The sequence below is a fragment of the Rhinolophus sinicus genome, chromosome 15 (genome assembly GCF_057876585.1).
Source record: "Rhinolophus sinicus isolate RSI-liver-muscle chromosome 15, RSI-T2T, whole genome shotgun sequence".
Classification (NCBI taxonomy): Eukaryota; Metazoa; Chordata; class Mammalia; order Chiroptera; family Rhinolophidae; genus Rhinolophus; species Rhinolophus sinicus.
Window position 1 is genome coordinate 18,388,761 of NC_142515.1, and position 13,000 is coordinate 18,401,760.

The 13,000-nt window shown below is 38.1% G+C and overlaps 1 pseudogene; it reads left to right on the forward strand.

Moving 5' to 3' along the window:
* Positions 1–8,288: 8,288 nt before the first annotated feature.
* LOC148755164 (small nucleolar RNA U3) lies at positions 8,289–8,453 on the forward strand (annotated as a pseudogene).
* The last annotated feature ends 4,547 nt before the right edge of the window (positions 8,454–13,000 follow it).

Genomic DNA, 13,000 nt, shown 5'->3' on the forward strand with positions numbered 1-13,000 from the left:
ACACTGTGTATTTTAACGTTCACACAGTGTCTGTGAAGAAAATGTGTCAGTTCCACAGAGAGTCACACTAGGGCAATTTGGCCTTTCTCTCCCTTCACGTCACATCTAAGGGATCTGATTCAAACAATAATGAGATACCTCCTGGGTTAGAAGCACTATGAGTACAAAAAATGCTCTATACATCATTCTCTCTTTAATGGAACTTTGATTTGCATGTAAAAGTACTTTGCTTTCTGTGAATGTCTCATGTAATTATAAATATGTTATTCTTCTTATCTCAAGGGCTTTTCAAAAAAGAGTTGAAGCAGTATTTAATAAAATATACAAATATCAAAACAGGGTAAAACTCACTAACCAAAAATTCCAAATCAACAACAAAACTCAACCAAAGCTAAAGGGAAATAAAGAATTAAGTAATAATGAGTATTAATGATAAAATCAGAAAATCTAAATTTAAGAACTGTAAGATCATGAGATATAAAACTCAGTAATAATCTTCCTGAGAACCAAGGTGAAAATATGAAATAGGATGTATGACAGAGTTCTTATTGCATAATAAAAGGAAGTGGCTCTTCCTGCATAATAAAATGAACTGAAGGCAGATTTTAATGTGTTTTACCGATTTTAAAAATCACAGGAGTTTGTCCTTTGACTCACTATGGGAAGAGGCACCTCATGGCCTAATTTGTAAGATTGTTAGGTTACAGGTATTTTTTAAATACAGATGACCAACTTATCAATCTTCTTGAAGAACTGATTTAAAATAGGTAACATGTCCACAGACATGCCTAAGGCCAAAAGTGGTTTGATGCTAAGAAACAAAGTAGACAGAGGAGTCTTTTGGGAAGCACATATATTCTGTTGCTTTGGACAACTAGGGATCTGTAATTATGCTAATTCTTTGACATGAACAAGGCTCTAGCACTAGCTGAAACTTTATTCTCTGCAGACGACTGCAGAGAATAAACCAATTACATCCCAGAGAAAGGGGGTGGACCCCTTGCTTGGTCTTGCCTTTAATTGGCATAATTTTATTTCCAAACATGTTTTCCCAGTGTCCATAGATGTTTGAGAAACAAAGCCTGTTTTATGTCAATTTCATTGAAATGAAGCAAGAAGAGAAATACAGAAGCCTCTGATATATGATCAGGTCAGAAGTGTTCTTAGATGGTACTTAATTTTACGCTTTTCTTCTGGACCTTCTACTATTTTAAAGTTCATATTTATTCATTTGGAAGACTGCCAAGCACAGTGTCTCTTCAACAGAAAATTATTTTGTGAAAAGATAACCCTGAGGATGTCAGGATGTGTTTGTAAGTATACAACTTTTGTGTTTTCTTAATGAAGCATTGGAATGTCATACCAATAAAATAGAAGTGAAAATGGAATCCTTTTTAGTGTGTGTAATTGGAGAACTGGATACTGGAGAGACTTGGAAGTGATCTTATTTGGCAGTCAATGTCAAAGGGGGAGTTAAAGGAAGTACACACGTTCATTTAAAATCACTGAATAAAAATCTCAGCTTCATATGAATAGACACAGCATTTCCCCTATTGTATTTTTAATATATTTATGAGGGGGAAAAAAATCTCACTTCAACACTGACAGTTCCATCAGAGCATTTTTGACTTGCAATTGGCATGCAAATGCCTGGATACATTGTTCAGCAGATGCATTACTATTCACAACAGAGGACTGCTAAGGGAGACAGCAGAATCACTGACCTGCACTTTGTTAAACCCATGTAATCCAGAGTTAGAAGCTGCCTCAATAGCAAAGATCAGGTGCAGGGAATGGCGGGAGGCTGGGATTCTTTGCCATTGGTGTGGAAGTTGGCTCAGTGGCAAACCTTGGCTCTGTTTTTGGTCTCCACTTTTTCAGATCTGCCCCTCAACCTCTAGTGACCTCTACAGCTTACCCAAATGTTTCTCTATTTCAATTTCTTATAATAACAATGAATTATAGTTCATTGAAGAAACAAATTCTTGTTGTTTCATACCTGTAGCATCCCTACAATCACCATCATACACATAGATCAGACAAGCAGCTAGCTATACCAGTTGCTGTAAATTCAGGTTTTATTACTATATCCTAGAGTTTCACATATAAAGTCATCAAGCTTCCATTCACTGAGTCCTAGAGTTCCACATATAAAGTCAGCGAGCTTCCATTCACTGTGTCTGAATGTGGCTATACTGTATTGCATTTCCATCAGCTTTTAACAACCTAAGTGGAACCAGAACACTTTGTAATGTTTATAAGCTTACTCTATAAGATTTTTAAGGTTTATATCCAGAACAACCCTTCATGTGTCAATCAACAAAGTCTGATGGTCTCTTGTATGAGAAAGACATAAGATTAGTCTCCAGAAGGCTTTAAAATAGCATCTCTGCTATCATGGAGCTTGCAGAATACAGAGGGCAATAGGACAATCATAAGAACCTGGCTCTACCAAATGGAGAACTAAGAAGTAAGAGTAACAGTACCTAGCCATGTATTGATTCAACCACCATTAATGATGACTCTAACCTGGCTGCTGTACTAGGTCCTTTGGCTACATTAATGAGTAAAACTCACAAGACTCTTGCTTTCCTTAAACTGCCAATGTAATGCAGCACAAACATTAAATAAGCAATCAAAGAAATAATGCAGTATCAAAATCTTAATGACGGACTAGTCAAGACTACGATAAAGGAGAAAAACATGGGAACTTAATTTATATTGAACGCCCAAAACACCCTCACTGGAGATGTGAATTTTATTCTGAACAACGGGAGTAAATAAAGTTGGGAGGGGAGAAAGGAAAGGAGAATTCAGTAAAGGAGATAGAACTTGAACCAAAGGGAGAAATGACCTTGGTACATTTAAGAAACAGGAAGGAGGGAGATCCAAGATGGCAGAGTAGATAAACACTATGTCTGCTTTCTTCCATGAACACATTAAAATTACAACTAATTTACAGATCAACCTGGAGAACCATCGGAAGTTGGGCTGAACAGAAGTTTTATAACTAAGGGTATAAAGAAGCTTGGTAGGAGGGGGGGAGACGTGAAACGGGCTAGACCCAAACCTCTGTTTGGTATTTGAGAACCTGGAGGGCTATCTTGGCCCCAGAGGTTCCCCTCCAGAGGAGCAAGAGACCTCAGGCTCACACTGGCCTTCCCAGCTCAGAGTACTGGTGTCAGAAACAGGAGCCCCACAACATCTGGCTGTGAAAAAACAGTCGGGATTCCAACAATCCAGGTGGGATGAAAGGCTTTGGGAAACTTAGGCATCCTCTTAAACAGCCCGTGCACAGACTCACTCACTTGTAGGCACTCACCTTGGGCTCCAGCGGAGGGACGGTGACTCGGGGGGACTTGGAGATATGCGGGGTCAGACTGAGGTGTGTGACTTTAGGGGGAGGACTGGAGGACAGTTGGCATTTCTCCAGTGAAGAGTCCTTCTCCTGTGCAGCCAGCAGGTGGGCACCATCTGTCCTGTGTTGAGCCCACCCCCACAATGGCCAAATCTGAATCTGATTGGCCTGGTAAGCTCTGCTGCTCCACCCTGCTGAGTCACTGACAATCCCACTCCACCCAACTCACCCAACACCTGATGCACTTTCTCTGCAAGCAGCCAGCCCTGCCCACATTACACTCTTTTTGAAAAACTATCAGACTTCACAGGGCCCAGGTGGTCGGCAGCTGGTCTTGGTGTGCTGTGAGACTTCTGCTGAGTAGCTCCAGGCTCACCATTGGCACCAAACCAGAGACAACATCAACATAACAACATTCACATCATAGGGTTACCAGAAGGATAAGAGAGAAAACAAGGGACTGAGAACATATTTGAAGGAATAATGACTGAAAACTTTCCTAACCTGGCAAAGAAAATAGACATACAAGTCCAGGAAGTGCCGAGAGTTCCAAACAAGATGAACCCAAGCAGGACCACACTAAGACACATTATAATTAGAATGGCAAAGGTTCAAGGCAAGGAGAGAATCCTAAAAGCAGCAACAGGAAGGTCACTAGTAACTTATAAGGGAACTCTCATAAGATCGTCAGCTGATTTCTCAACAAAAACTTTGCAAGCCATAAGAGATTGGCACAAAATCTTTAATGTGACGAAAAACAAGGATATATGACCAAGATTATTGTACCCTGCGAAGCATTCATTTAAAATTGAAGGACAAATGAAGAACTTCCCAGACAAAGAAAAAGCTAAAGGAGTTCATTATCACCAAACCAGTATTACCAGGAATGTTAAAGGGGCTTCTTTGAGATGAAAAAAAAAGAAATCAAAATTATGAATAATAAGATGGCAATAGCTATATCTGTCAACAATTACTTTCAATGTAAATTGACAAAATGCTCCACTCATAGATAATAGGAGGACTGCGTGGCTAAGAAAACAAAATGCTTGCATATGCTGCCTACAAGAGAATCACTTCAGATTGAAAACAAAGGGATGAAAACACACAGATGGAAAGTGAAGGGATGAAAAACGATATTTCATGAAAATGGAAGCAAAAAAATCTGGGGTAGCAATACTTATACCAGACAAAGTAGACTTTAAAACAAAGGCTATAACAAGAGACAAAGAAGTGCTCCCACTAATCCCACTTCAGGGTATTTACCTGAAGAAAGCCAAATGCTGCTTCAAGGGGATGTGTGCATCCATATGTTCATTGCAGCATTGTTTACAACGGCCAAGATGTGGAGGTAACCTGGGTGTCCATCAATAGATGAATGGATAAAGAGGAGGTGGTACACATATACAATGGAATATTGTTTGGCCATGGAGGGAATGGGTTCTTGCCATCTGCAGGGGTATGGAGCGTACTGTGCTGAATGGAGTGTAAGACAGAGAAAGACAGAGCAATGTGATTTCACCTATATGTGGAACCTAACGAACAAAATAAACACATGAAACAGAAACAAACTCATATAGAGAGCGAATATATTGATGGTTGCCAGATGGGAGGAAGGTTGGCAAAGGGGAGAAGGGGGAAAAGATTAAGAAATACAAATTGGTTATTACAAAGTAGTCATGGGGATGTAGGGTATAATATCTGGAATATAGTCAATGATATTTTAATAACTATATATGATGTCAGATGGGTACTGGATTTGTTGAGGTGATAGAGGGGAGAGGTTGGGGGCAGGGTGAAAAAGGTGAAGGGGTTAAGAAGTACAAACTGGTAGATACAAAATAGTCATAGAGATGTAAAGGGAATATAGTCAATTATACAGTAATAACTATGTATAAGTGCCATCTGAGTACTAGACTAGTCAGAGGGATCATTTCTTAAATTATATAAATGTCTAACCACTATGCTGTACACCTGAAATTAATATAAAAATAATATTGCATGTCAACTGTAATTGAAAATTTAAACAAGGAGGGAAAAGTGAAGGGGAATAAGAGGTCCACATTTTCAGGTATAAAACAAATAAGCCATGAGGATGTAATATACAGCACGGGGAATATAGTCAATAATATTGTGATAGCGTGGTACAGTGTCAGATGGTTGCTGGATTTATCATGGTGACCACTTCTTTAGGTATATAAATGTTGGATAACTATGGTCTACAACTGAAACTAATGTAGTATGTTAGCTATATTTTAATAAAAATCTTAAAATAAAAAAATTACAATGTTAGGATACAGGTTCATGAGAGAGAGAGAGAGAGAGAGAGAGAGAGAGAGAGAGAGAGAGAGAGAGAGAGAGAGAGAGAGAGAGAGAGAGAGAGAGAAAAGAAAGAAAGAAGAAAGAAAGAAAGAAAGAAGAAAGAAAGAAAGAAAGAAAGAAAGAAAGAAAGAAAGAAAGAAAGAAAGAAAGAAAGAAAGAAAGAAAGAAAGACAGATGTGATTAGAGTATGTGCCAAGAAAAAGTAAGTGTGGTTAAAGTTAAGTAGGGGAGGCAGGCAGGGTTTTTATGTAGAATGGAGCTTGAGTCTTGATGTTTCTATAGAAGCATCTTCCTGTGACAGGGTGAGCAAGCTTGAGCTTCTCTTATGCATGTTTTCTTTTTGAGGCAACATAAAGCCCAGCCATGGTTTGTGGTCCTGAATGGGACCAAAGTTTGGCACTCCAAAACATACCTTTGGGTTTATTGCCGTTAAGCTGGTTATTAAGAAATAAAGGACTCAGAAAGAACCTTTGACCCTCCCTCCTACCTGTCTAAAGAAATTCAGACAGAAAAACCTGCTTAAAGGAACGGAGAATCACCTTAGCATCATTATATAAACTAAATGTGTAATAAGGGGAGAAATCTAGGAAAGACTGTTAGACTTCCCTCTGGATCCTATTGTTTCTGGGTGGCTCAACAAGAATTCGTTTACCCCATATTTGCTCTTTCTTGTCTACCTGTAAATTGCCTGTTTTTCCTTTAAATCCCCAGACCACTGCTTCTCTCTCCACGTCCAGAATGGCATGTAAGCCTCAACTACCCAGTGCTTCCTTGGGTCTCATATTTTTACGGTACCCCCACATGAACATCTGTAACAAATTTTGGACATTTTCTCCTGTCAATCTGCCTCACATTAACCTGATTATTAGCCCAGTCTAGAGAACTTAGAAAGGTGGGAGGAAAGTTATCTTTTTGACCTCCACAGTTCCAATAAATTTCATCAGTTATTGTCATCCATACTGAAGAAATTTTCCAGTCCCTTGGTAAAGCAAAATGCGAAACGGATTAAATTCAAAACTATCTCGGAAAAGGCCAGCTGTTTGCTTATAAATCTTTTGCTTCTCATATGAAATAATATTCCAGACTATTTCTCTTCAGATGCTGTTGTTCACTTTAATAATTGGGTTTGGCTGAAAGAAAGGCCAGTGGGGTTTGGGGAAGCTGACATTCACAACATCCAATTTCTAAAACTCCATGTAAAAATGCGCAGTGGCATTTTTGCCACTCAGTGTTGATTGGAATTTACTTTTGCTGGTCACCTGAACTGTGAATGAACAAGGGACTTTACATATGCTAATTCTTTAGAGTCCCCTCCAGAGAAAACTAAATACAACTATTAGTATCTGTAGCTTGAGGTTGTTCTTCCCAGACTTCTTGGCAAGCAACTCATTATCTGGGGACAGGACAATCTTCTCAGCCTGCCTGGGAGTGAAAGGTTTTGCATCCAAAACACCCTTTAGAATGGACTTTAAAATCTCATTTTTAAATAGAGTTTGCAGGTTCACCACTGGGAGCATTTTTTCTTTGAGGAAACAAACTTGTCTTCTGCCATGACACTGAATGAGCCTGGATTAATTCTGAGCTAATGTAAGAATAAGCAAGAACCAAGATTCATCCTTTATTAACAAAATATGCATATGTGCGCTCACATGCATGTGTGTGTATGTAATTTCTATATAAATAAAATCATATATAAATTACATAGAGTCTTTACAGATATAAAAACTATAGTCTAAACATAGTTATAATTACATCAACCCATGTGGGGAGGGAAGAAAGGAAAGGGGAATTCTGGAAAGAATTCCAGGAGAATTCCAGGAACCTGGAATTCATAAATGGTCACTCCCACCTGACGTGCACATCATCACACCATGGGCAGACTTTCTCACAAAAAAAACAACAACAACATTTCAAATGTGAGTATTCTTTGCTTTTGAATTTTCAAATGCATTTCTTCAAGAGAAAGGGCAACCATAGCTATCATGTATTGAGTAGTTACTGGTGTCAGACACTGGGCTAAGCACTTTACAATAATTTCATTTCCTATCTAGAGCAACTGTATAACAAAGGTACATATTATAATATTATCTATACTTTTCGTGGAAGCAAATTGAGGCTTACATAGGTTACTCAGCCTGCCCAAACACACATATGTGCAATAAAATCAGCATTAGAAGCCATTTCAGGGTGACCACAGAGCATAAAGTGAGAAATATCTATGAAAAAGATGGTAACAGAGAAACAAGCCTGGATTTGGAGGCTTGGAAGACTGAATTTAAGTCCCAATCACCCCACTTTCCATGTGTCCCTCTTACTCAACCCTCCCAGTTACTCAGAGGTAAAACCCTCTAAGGTATAGTTTCCTTATCCTGGAAGAGGGGAAAAAACCTTTGTGAAAAGTGCATAGTATATTACCTGGTAGGGAAACATTACTTAACTTGAACTTTAGAGTTGTACCTGAAGTGAGGCAGAAGGACATAATTTTTGCTCATGTGTGGCTACTTTGCTGCAATACAATACATGTTCACGTGTGATTAGCTATTCATATCCTCTAAGCAATTGGGAAATCCTGTCTTTAATGACATTGACACCTGGAGTATATTGGAAGACTATGAGTATACTTTCAGGGCTCATTTCTATAGTTTGTTACCAGTATATTGGATGGTCACAACTACGTGTGTACTGGAAATAACCACATGAGATATTGAGAATTTATAGATGGCTTAAACTCTATTGACAATGTTCTATTTCTTTAGCTGGGAAGTAGGTATACAGATATCCATTATGTTATTTGTTATACACTCAGCCTATGGGAAAAAAGAATAAAAAATTTACACATAAAAAATTAGCTCTCTCATTGTCTATGATTCTCATACAGGATGCCATTGCCTTTTGTATTACTTATGTTCTCCTTTCCCATGGAGACCTCCCAGAGGTGGACACCTTTCCCTTTATATCAGTGATCCTTCTTTGGGCTATTGCACAAAGAGTTTTGTATGGTTGTCACTAAACTGTTTCCTGTGTGATTCTAATGTCTCCAAGTAGACTATATGCATCCTGAGAATTAGTGCTGCATCTTCCAATCTAGTGTTTGTTTTCTCATGGCACGAAGATATCTGAACCCACAAGGTTGAAGACCCCAACGTTCTACTCCAGGCAACATTTGGCAAATGACTGCATTTCTCTGGGCCTAAGTTTCCTCCTCTGGGAAATAGAAGGGTTCAATTTCCATACTGTTTTTCTTTCTTAGATTATATGCTATGATTCTGTGAGTTCTTGCGGAGAAACACTTATGAATAATCTGAAAAGAATAGCTCTCAGACTCCAAGATGCCTCTCAGCAAAGAAAGTTTTTAATTTGAAGTAATAAGAATGAAACTATAAAATTTTGGAAACAAAACTTTTGACTTTGAAAGAAATGAACTATGGTAATCTTCCATAAAAAATATATCTGTTTCTAAAGGCTACAGCTTTCCATTCTGAAATCTGTCCATCTAAGCACCAGAGCAAGGAGACGTTTTTTGGCTGTCCTATATGTGACACCCACAGTGCAATCATACAGGTTTTTAAAACACTTGCCTGCCAAGCAGTCATGAAGCTTCTGAACTGCATTTTTGAGCATCCTTCAATGCAGTTTCCCAGATGATTTCCCAAGCAAATGAGATACTTTGTCATTTGGCCCCTGGCTAGTTCATGGCTGGAGTCAGAAAAGACAAAACTAAAGCTGTCCTACTTTTGGCACATCATGAGAATTCAGGGTTCTTTGGAAAATGACAATAATTCTGGGAAAAATAGAAGGCAGCAGGAAAAGAGGAAGACCAAATATGAGATGGACTGACACCATAAAAGAAGCCATAGGCAGGAGTCTACAGGACTGAGCAGGGCTGTTGAGGACAGGACATGGTGGACATGACTCTTTCATAGGTCACCAGGCGTCTGAGCTGATTCAGCAGAACATGACAAGAAGTTCATGGATGCCCATTGGTAAAATTGCATTATAGAGAAAGCCCATCCTAAAGATCTCACCATGTCTCCCCCATTCTATATTTCAGTCCCTTCCCCTCACTCTTCCAACTTCAGCATATTTGTACAGGATCTTCTACATATGTAGACTGCTGGAATTTGAATGGTTAAGGCTCAGAGATGGAACCACTTGAACTGAAGTGGTTTCATGGCTTTCGATTCCCTCTGTGCTCCCTTTAATGCTTATAAAGATTGAAAATGCAGATAATATGTTTGATTTACTAGCCTACTTTAAGGTTAGTTGACACCTGAAGTAGGTCAAATGGGACCTAGAAGAGGTAAGAGAGTATACGCCAAGAGAAATCAAGGGTGGTTGGAGGTTAGATGGGAGAGGTAGGCAGAGAATTTGTGGAAGAGATACATGAGCACATATTTCCTTTCTTCCCCTTGAGAATGGTCATGTGGGAGCATGCCTGTAGCAGTGACAACCAGCTTGTAACCTGCAGGGCATAGATCTGAGGACTGAGGCCAGCAAGTTGAAGATAGCTAAGAAGATAGATGGAAGCCCTTGGGTTATTGCTCATGCCATTGTGATGCTTGATGAATAAACCCTAGGACCTTCCATATCTTGCTTACTAACAAAACAAATGCACTTGTTCTAAGCCATTTTAAATTGGGGTATTCCATTAATTATAGATGAAACAGTTTTGATTCAAGTCCAATAGATACTCTCTGGGTTTCTTTATCCCACTGCCTTTGTATCATGTTTTAATTCACAGCCATGCTAGAGGGGAGGTGATACATTCTCCTTAATTTCTAACAGGTGGAGGAAATTTTAGATGTAATAGACAGAAATGAACTGGGAAAACTACATGGAATGGCTACATTTTTGAAACATAAGTCAGAATTATTTATTATGCGATTATATAAAAACACATTTTTGATTAAGGTGCATATACTATCAAGGGAAATTTGAGCACTAGGAGAGGTTCAAAAGGAAAGTCCATGCCCCAGGACTAAGGGATATAAACATACTTTATTACAAAATAACAGTTTAGAACCAAAGCTAGTGACATCCAAGGCTCATTCAGCTCTGATATTTGAGTCAGGCAGATTATGACTCCTGAAGTCGGTCATGGGTAGGCTGAGGGTCATGTAGATGTGGCGAAATCGAATGGCAGTATTCATCATCTCCTGCCTCTTGTCAGCGGCACTCCAAAGGTCTAGGGAACTTTATTAAAGCAATAATAACCACATATCTAAACTGTGGCCTTTGTCTTGATTTGGTTATCTGTGTGCCTCCAAATCATCCTTTGCCAATAGCATTGGAATTCACTGAAAGATGGTAGTTACTTTCCCCAGAATCCTGTAATAAACAGGTACCTTCCTCAGAATAACATCACGTCTAGCTCCAATACTATCTGAGAATTTGGGGGAACTAAAAAATGGACCACTTGTTACCACGTGTTAATGTTTTGTTCACTGGAGAACATTTTTCATTTGTTTGATTCTTTTTGAAGTTGACTTTTGCCTCATACTCACTGATCTCTGGGAATCTTACTGTGATTTCTCCATCAGCTGTGGCTGATCATGTTGAATATACTGCTCTAGATTATTAATATTAAAAAAAAATGGAGATAGTTTTATTATTGAAATAAGATTAAAAATTGTATTTATTTCTGAGAACATGGCCTGGTTCAATGACAATGAGGGGAATATAGTTAGTGAATTGTTCTCCGCAAGTGCACCGTGTCCCCTGGGCTCGGCTGCTGTTCTCGGTGACAGACTTCATTGCTTAATTGCTTTCATCAGCATGTCAGACTAAGGTTGAAAAACAAACAGTGTGTTTCAAAATGTCTTCTCTTAAATTAATTATGACAGAGTAATTTGCTTCCATCTTAAGCCAAGTCAGAACTCAAAAATATTTTTCTTAAAATGTTAAGAAGAACAACTTTATAAAAGCCTGGAATAAAAGTATGTGTCCTTGAACAATCTTTTTTTTTTTTTTTTCATGAGATATTCAAATGATTTTTACAATTTTGCTGAACTGGCTGTTATAAATATTAACTTTTTATATGGACATAATCCTTATATGATCATTAATGAACTATGGAAAATAAGGTCTAGATGCTGAAATCATTTGGCAACTATTCATACAGTTGGGGTGTCTTTCCCCAGGAAGAATTATGAAAGATGAAATGTCAGGGTTGAATGGGAACATATTTTATATATTTATCAGTAATTGGGTGATCACTGGAGATATTTCTGATATTGGGAATGCTGAGAATCTTTATGTAGAATATTGAATCAAGGAATTCAATTCAATAAATATTTATTAGGTCTTTACTGTGTTTATGGCAACCATCCCTCCTGTGCCCACCCTCATCCAGCCATTTAGTTACAAAATTGAATTTACACATAGTTACCTATTCACAAATACAAACACTTGCCATTTACTGAGGACACTGAAGTCCAATGTGTAAAGCCTATAATACTCAAAGCAATCCCTAAGAAGTTATAAAAATGCCCATTTTACAGCCATGGAAAATGAGTAGCAAAAAGTTTACAAGTCATGCTCTGGAAGTTATTGAACCAGGATTCAGATAGAGGTTTATTTTATTCTTCCGCAGCTAAGCTCTATTCAACGAAATGTGTGTGTGCAGGCACACACACACTCATGCACATACTCTCATGCACACTGGCAGCGCAAGGAAGATCGCTGTAGCACTGACGCTAATCGTGGGGAAGGAACACAGAAAGAAGTGCATTTGAATGGAATAAATTCATGAGGGTCAAGGCTAGTGAGTCCATTAACCTTCTCCCACCCACTTCTGGAAAGTTTTGGTGACAAAGAACAATTATGAGATATGTCTGTAGGTTCCAAATTGAAAGCAAAGTTATGATGTACGTCCTGTGCTCAAATTGAGATGCACTAGAAACTAATCAAAGAAATCCACCAGGACCAGAGCAGAAACCTACTAATATTTGCTTTAAAATACTTACTTTGCTTTATACTTTACTTCATAAGTGTAAGAAACTATTTTAGATATACACTTTATAATATACAGTGGCCTCATTTCCCATTTGAGTTTTGGGATGTATATGGTTAGCAGGAAATGTATCATGCTTAACTGAAGGATTTTTGAAATGCAAACATCCAGAACAATATAATCTTATTTTTATTTTTTCAAGTATTATATAAAAATACTATAAAGCTGTTTTAGAAGTTGAGTAAATTACATTAGGTTTGAAATGGAGAATTGTAAAAGTAAACATGACAGTAAAAATAAATAGGACTTAGAAGAGTATCTAGCACATAGTAGATGCTAAGTAAACATTTGATGAATGTTTATATTATATG